The 7,521-nt window shown below is 41.1% G+C and overlaps 1 protein-coding gene across 2 annotated transcripts in view; it reads left to right on the top strand.

Moving 5' to 3' along the window:
• Positions 1-7,521, top strand: part of MAPKAP1 (mitogen-activated protein kinase associated protein 1) — a 176,381-nt gene that overhangs the window by 120,902 nt on the left and 47,958 nt on the right. The gene's annotated exons all lie outside the window — the stretch shown is intronic.

Here is a 7,521-nt window from a genome sequence, read left to right as displayed (position 1 = left end):
TCTCCAAGTCACCTGTGCACATGTAAGAAGAATGAGTCATAAAGGAGCTGGTATGGATGCTTGCTTGGTTTCCTTCTTAATGACAAACAAACTGTTCTGAAATGCAGATGAGCTTTTGGGGGAACCTGCACACCCTGAGCCTTGGCCTTTTCCTCTGCTGGGGTCCCACCTTCTTGGCAGAGCTCGTGTAGCTTCTCTTGTGCTGATGTGGCTGCTCCTTGGTTCAGTTGTGCTTTGTCCAAGTAGTGCTTTGCTTGAAACGATTAAGTACAGTGAGGATTACAGTAAGATGCCCTGTAGCAACTGTTTTTTAATAACATGGTGTGTGTGTCTTGCAGAAATGCTGCTCATGGATTCTCACTTATTCAGGTGGACAGTATGAAGGTCACCATGAAGGATATCTTACAAAAGGCCTTAAAGCGGAGGAAGGGCTCGCAGAGGGGCTCAGGTGGGTTACAGCGACGCTCTCTGTAAAAAGGAGCTTTTCCATAAATACCATTTTTAACTTAAACCTGTTTTAGCGACTGTCATAAAAAATGCTAATTTTTTCCAGTGGGTGTTGTGATTTTCAGTACAGTGCCAAAGCTGCTCTGCACGTACAGCAAAAGCAACCTTTTCTGTTTCAGGTGCTAGAGGAAAACTCAGACAGTGAGTGAGGAAGCTACATAATATCTGCTGCAAGCAGCATTTTAGTGACTATCAGGAATGTTTGTTTTCATGACAAAACCACTCGCCACAAAGACTAGCCAGTTACAGTCTAAAGTGAGCTAGAATCACGATCAGACACTTGCTTGCAAGACTTTGTACATTTTTAATTTGTCAGAACAAAGTATTTAGTATGATTTAAAACAGCTTTGAAAGCAAATTATACTTGGGTTGAAACATTAAAAAAAATTTGTTTTCTCCAGTGTGGTCAAGTACTGGTGCCCTTACAGATAGCTTAGATATATGGACATCAAACAAAAAGAAAATATGCAGTGCTTTTTTTAAATTTCTCCAAAAATGGTTTTTCCTGGCTCTCTCCCTCTCTCTCTCTCTCTCTCTCTGTGTGTGTGTGTGTGTGTAAGTATAAGTATATGTATTAGTAGATATATTTTAAAAGTACAAGGCTTAGAAATCTTCCCAGCAACAAGAAATAATTATTGTGAGAAATTGCACTGAGTCTTGTCACGCCACAAAGAACTTTAATATAAACCTATCTATAGACTAGGTAGAGATAAGCATCTTGTCTTTGTAAATGAATGAAACCTCCTTATATATCCTTAGTTTTAACTATGTGAAAAGAAAATAAACCCCGTTGTGTTTAGAAAAAGTAGTTCAGTGCCATTTTTTAAACGAGTATATAATCTGTCATGGATTTAATTAGCTATCTTCAGATGAAAGCTGAAGTTTTAATAAAAGTTAGAAGAGATAACACAGTGAAGGACACGGATGAGCTGTCTCAAGGCCATATTCCAAGGGAACGATAAGAGCTGTAAAAAATGGCAGAGGAGAGCAATTGAATGAAGCAATGAAAATCTGATTCTCGTAAAAAAAAAAAAAAAAAAAAAAAAAAGGAGAAAAAGGGGAGAGAGAGAGATGCTCGTAGGGGCGGTTGTAGATGAGACCTGCTAGCGTCTGCAAGCAATTTGGCTGCTTGCCAGAAGTCATTGTTCACCCTCGGCTGTGGCAGCTCGGTCCAGATGTGCCAACTGCACGTTTCGGCTTTTGCCAGCTGACTGCGCCGTTTGATAACCAGCCCTCTGGATGCCCATCACTGGCCGCAGAGATAGAATTAAATGATGATGATCTTCCCACAAGTTGGGAGAGGAAACAATGCATATAAATCTTGATTTCATCTCAGCGTGAGAAGTCTTTATCCATCATCACTCATAATGAACAAGTCGTTAGCTGCGATGAATGGTGTTCTGTTTTTTTCAAACACCTCTTTTGTTCACTTTTTGGGTGACTTTTATATATTTCCTGGGGGTCAAATTTCTCTCCTCGTAGGGGGATGGCTAAAGGGTTCACTTAGCTGAATCTTTAAACTCCTTTCCTCCCTAGTGTAACAAAAGCTGCTCTTTTGTCTATTTGAAATCCATTGTTGGTTTATTTCTGCTGCTTATGTTCAGTGGTTGTACAAAGGGAATTAAATAGGTCAGGCTGATTTCTCTTCAGCAAAGCACACTGTCTTGATATACCTGCACATAAATTGTTGTGAGCGCTTGTTGTAATATTCTGCTGCAACAGATATAGTAAACCTGTATTTAAACTTATTTATATTTAAACTAAATGTATTTTGTTTTTCTATATTAATTCTGTCCGTGTAAACCTTCCACCCTTCAAAAAGGGCTCATCATTCAATGCATAATATATATCAGCTAACCTGACAATATTAGGTCTTATTCTGGAAATATTTATACATGTTCTTAATTTTCAGCATGTAAAACGTTTCACTGAAGTCAGTTGAATGGCTCACATTCCTAAAGTTAGGTGTGTGCATAAATATTTCCAGAATCAGGGCCTCAGAGCATAGGCCACCCGAGTCAGATGCAGATCTCAGTGAGTAAATGAAATGATTTATTTTTGATTTATTCTTAAGAAAAAAAAGTAAAAAAACTCATCCTAGGGTTTGGCTCATTGTACCCTACAGTTTCTTCACCAAAGCATCTTCTAAAATATTTTAATATGTATACATATGCTAAATAATAAATTGCACTTATTTTTATTAAATATAATTATTTTGCTTCCACCCCTGGAAATGCTATGACTCTGTGGCCAACACATTTCTCTTAATCTTGCCTATCATCTTTAAAACAGCCTTGTAATGCAGAATCACAGGTGTCTGCTTAGGAGCCACTTGCTTGCAGTGCCCTCTGGATCAGAACAAGCCATTGGCGGTATCCTGTATCGCAGGTGGCAGAAAGGACAGAGAAGAAGAAAGACGAAGGGACAGTAGGACTCGGACTGCCACCCCATTGGGAGTGGATTGACTAATGCTGAAATACAAAAAGATTTTGAACTTGCTGTTCCTCTCGCATGAGGTTTTTCAGCTTCAGAGTAAATGCACAGGATCATGGACAATGAGGGTGTGAAGCGACCTCAGGAGGTCCCACCTAGTCCAACCCCTGCTCAAAGCAGGGCCGTCCCCAGACCTGCATTTCATACATTCAGAGATGCTGAAAATAAATAGAATTTGAGTTCATAACCTACTAGCACAGTAAGGGCCTGTATCTGTTTATTTTTCTTACACTGTAGATAATGATGCCATTTTGCAGTCAAAGGTGGTGGTAGAATTTAATTTTGAAAACAAAATTTCCTTGATTCAACAAGCATTGCTTTTCAATTTTACTTTTCTAGATTTTTAAAATGTTGTTTGGGTTTTTTTTAAATATTACCTTCAAAATAGATGGCAAGGGTTGGCTTACTGTACTTGGAATTATTTCAGAAAACTAAAATTCCATGTGAACTTTTCCATTTTCTATCTGCATACAAAGCAACCTGAATGGAACTATGGACTCAATCCATCTGCTTATTGCTAAGGTTCAGTTTATTCTTTAGCAATTTATAATTTTTTTTGACCTTCCATCTCGTTATTCTCCTGCATGACATTTTAAATTGGCTCATTTGGGAAGACGTAGAAAGTTAGGTTGGTTGCTCTGGGTGAGAGAAAGTGCTGCATGTTTGTCATGTGACCAGACAGGGAAATTCCATCCGTGGGCTAATTTTCCATAATTATTTCATTTTGATTGGTAATTGAGAATCCTTTCATGTCCCATGTAGTAGGCATATTCTTGGACTTTACCTAGTTACAGATATTAGTCAGGAAGGTTTTAGAGGTCCAAGGTGTTAGTTCATCAGAATCTATCTACCTAGGTCCCCTATGTGAATCAGCGACCTTCTGAACATCTCTATTTTTTACTTTTGTTTAAAAATGCCATTACCAACCTTGTCACCACCAACCTTTACCGACCTCCTGAAGCATGAGGTTGGTAATGACAGAAGGAGTTTGTAGTGACAAATGGTGGCTCAGATTTCAGCTTTATGAAAGTTCTGTTTTAATATATACACTGATATTAAAACAGAAGTATGCTAGATGAATTGCATCTATAGAAATGTTGTTATGAACCACACTTATTTCAGATTACATTTGTTAATAAAACTAAAGCTGAATAAGACTTTTTGTCCTGAAATTTACTTGAGATATGTTAATGTATGAAAGTATAGATCAGTAAATAGATATGCAAGTAGGTAATGAACCGCTTTCCATGGAAAATACCATGAAAGAAATGGAAAGCGTATTTTAATTATAGCAGTGGATCCTTCTAAAATCTGTCATTCACCAAAATGTACCATCACAAAAATATCATCTGAGTGAAAAGGTAGACTATTGTCACTACATAGTGGTTTCTCTAAAGTCCTTTATAAGCACCCTTAAAAAGGCTGTGGGTAGCCTTTTCAAATCATGGGATTGCTCCTGACCATAGTAAAACTGGCAAAAACACATACCTTGAACTCATTTTATGGGTCTACTTTTAAACGAGCAGAACAGAACCTACTATTAGCTTATTATGCTTTATTTTATGGCCCCTGCAAGAGTGTTAAACATTTGACTAGCCACAAAGCAAGAGTCAGGTCTCTCACTCCGAGTATGCAATCTCATAAGAGTGCACATTTTTGTCTTTCTAAATGAATGTAATGACAAGGTCATAATTAACCACAAAACTAAAGCCAGGTAATTCAAAATTAGGACTTAAATTGTGCCCCTTCTAATGATTCACCCCCCGAGCATGCCTGTCTCTCATTTCATCCTGGCAGGCTGTTCTGAGACTGGCTGGTGAAGACATTTGTGTACTACAAAGCCCCAGTTGGATTTCCTTCCTAACTGCTGAAAAGAGTCATGGGAGCATACAGATAAAAGAGCAGAGAGTTTAGGAATTTGAAACAGCTGCCTGACCATTTGGATAGGGAGAGTTGTTCTGTTTGTACCTTCAGTTTGCACAGCTCATCTTCCAAATTCAATTGGACTCGGTTGCCATTGGGTTTTGGGAAGAAGCTTTGCCTAGCAGCACATTTCCCCACCGCTGCTTCCTCTGGGGTTGCGCACACCTTTCTTTGGGGCAGCTGGCACAGGACATTGGGACAGAAGGAGCTCAGTCTGACAGGGGGTGGTAACTCCTCTGTTGCTGGAAATCTGAGGTATCCAGACTGGGTCCCTACTCTGCCTTACAGATTGGGCAATCTGGCTCGCCTTACCAAGTTGAACACGGGAAGTGTTGCAGGGAACGTGTCTACAGCGCTGTGGAAAACTCCTGTTGTTCCCTCTGCCTCTGGCTGCTGCTTTCATTTCCTGATGCAATGCAAGCCATCAGGCTGATCATGTGGCTGCTTCTGGATCCATTTTTTCATGTTTAAATATATTTTCAAACCTATATATTATATGTATTGTGGCTTTGCTATGTTGGCTCAGGTGATTAGGCACATTGTTCTGTTCTTTCACAATCTTCCTTTCCAAGGTAAGTTGTTGCGTAATTTGTGCCTTGAAGGTGCGCACTCAGTTAGTAACCGTTCATTCTGGAACTGGTTAGACGAGGGGTAAAATAACCCCGAGTGTTGTAGGTGGGAACAGTCCCCCAAGTTATTTCTCAAAGGACAGCTGTCTAGGGAAGTGCAAGTGGTGGTGTGGCAGGCTCAGGTCCACAAAGGATAGCAGTAAGGGGTTCATGGGAAGACCAGATCATTTTTTGCCACGTGTCCAGAAATGAACTGGAAGACGCTCATGTGAATGTGAGCAAGTTGGGGGGGAAGCCTGTAAGACACAGTGCCACATAGCTGAGGAGATAAATCTGTAGAAGAAACTGTTGAGGCAGATGTTTAATTAGCTGAAGTCAGGCTGGATAAATCAGGGTCGGAACTGCCTATGCAGATATGTTAGTTTGCCTGGCTTCATTATCCTTAAACCTAACTGTTCTCTTAGCTTAGTGAAGAAGAATCAAATGCAGTCACATAACCTTGCTCTTACTGTAATGGATTCCCTGATGTACACTCATAAAATAGAAAATGTAATTGATGTTTTCTTATGGTAATGAAAAATAACTGAGCAGAATGCTTTATCTTCAGTGTGTTTAACCTATCGCGTGCTCAGCAGCATGCACTGCAACCGCGTACTTCATGTGAGGTGGTGTGCAGTGATCTTCCCATGGAGGTCAGCTAACCCAGAGTCGGTCCACTTTCAGGGGTATTAGCAAAGCCCCCCTACATCAGCGACCTGCATCCCCACCCGTCTCCTCTCCCAAAGGGGAGGCAAATTGGATCAGATTCTCCTAATTCTTTATATTCCTTTGCAGTCTTCCCAACAAGGGTCCCAATAGCAGGGAAAAGAGAAAAGCTGAAGACTCCAATAGGTTCAGTAGGGACTTCATTATCTACCTCTAATTTACCTGGACAGTGCTTAGATACTGTGACAATGGCATTATGGAAAATCCCAGTGTGCGCAGGTATTTCCAAGACTGTTGTGTAATGTATCTTCCAGATCCAGAGTTCCTGGAAAGCTGCTTCCAGAAAACATACACTTTCGAGCACTTAATGGATTAAGGCTCGGTTTATGATTAAAGCAGTTCACTGACTCTCGCTGCCTTTTGCCAGGATGGAATAGAATCACTTGTTTAAACCCATGACCATGATGGCTTCTGGTTCCTCCTGAGTATGGCTCTGTTATAGTGGTTGGTAAAGGCATCTCTGTCAGTTTGGATATGCATAATAAGAGAGTTGTGAGGCTTGAAAAGTGCTCAGCATTGGCATAATTGTACTCGCTGAAGTGTAACCACTGACTTCAAATAGAAGCAGGAGGAGGCCAACACTGGCAGCGTTTGAAAATCCCACCCCAAGATCCTCCAAAGAAAAGGCTGGAAGAAATGCAGGTGATCAGCAAGTCATACAAATACACCCCTGTCTCCGAGCAGCGACTGGTTAACAGAACTCAGCGTGGCGCTCCATACCACTGCTGCTTATTTGTGTCGCCTGTACTTGAACCTTGCTCCAGGCACGCTGGCCTACTGATTTTTGGCTTGGAGTAGGTGCATGTTGTAAAATCCTGTGTTGCAGAAGGGTGCGTGTTTGACTGCAGGCAGTTGTTCTAGAGTACAGTGGAGAGGCACCTCTGCTCCAAGACCAGAGTGCTGCTGCTGTGACTTTGTCCTGTAGTGTTCCACCCCACACTTTCCATTAGACAAATAGAGCTTATCAATCTTTTCACATTTGGACTAAAGCCCATCTCCAGATTTTTTGTACAAGAACAGGGATGGCACTGTCCCCTGACACCTTGATGCCATGGTGATGGCCCCATAAGGAGTGTGCAGGTAGGGGGAGATGTTATGTTGGTTCTGCTAGTGTTTGCAGAATACACGTCCCGGTGAGCTTTTGCTGTGCAGTTCAAAGCACAACCTGCTATTTGATATCCTTACTAAGTGATGGCGTGAGTAGGGCGGAGAGACTTCAAGTGCTGTGCTGCCCTGCCCTGCCTTCTGCCTGACTTCAGACTAA

This window comes from Gavialis gangeticus, unplaced genomic scaffold (assembly GCF_001723915.1).
Source record: "Gavialis gangeticus isolate Ggan-Ray unplaced genomic scaffold, GavGan_comp1, whole genome shotgun sequence".
Classification (NCBI taxonomy): domain Eukaryota; kingdom Metazoa; phylum Chordata; order Crocodylia; family Gavialidae; genus Gavialis; species Gavialis gangeticus.
The sequence above is the reverse complement of the archived record's forward strand: the minus strand, read 5'-3'. Positions and strand labels throughout refer to the sequence as shown.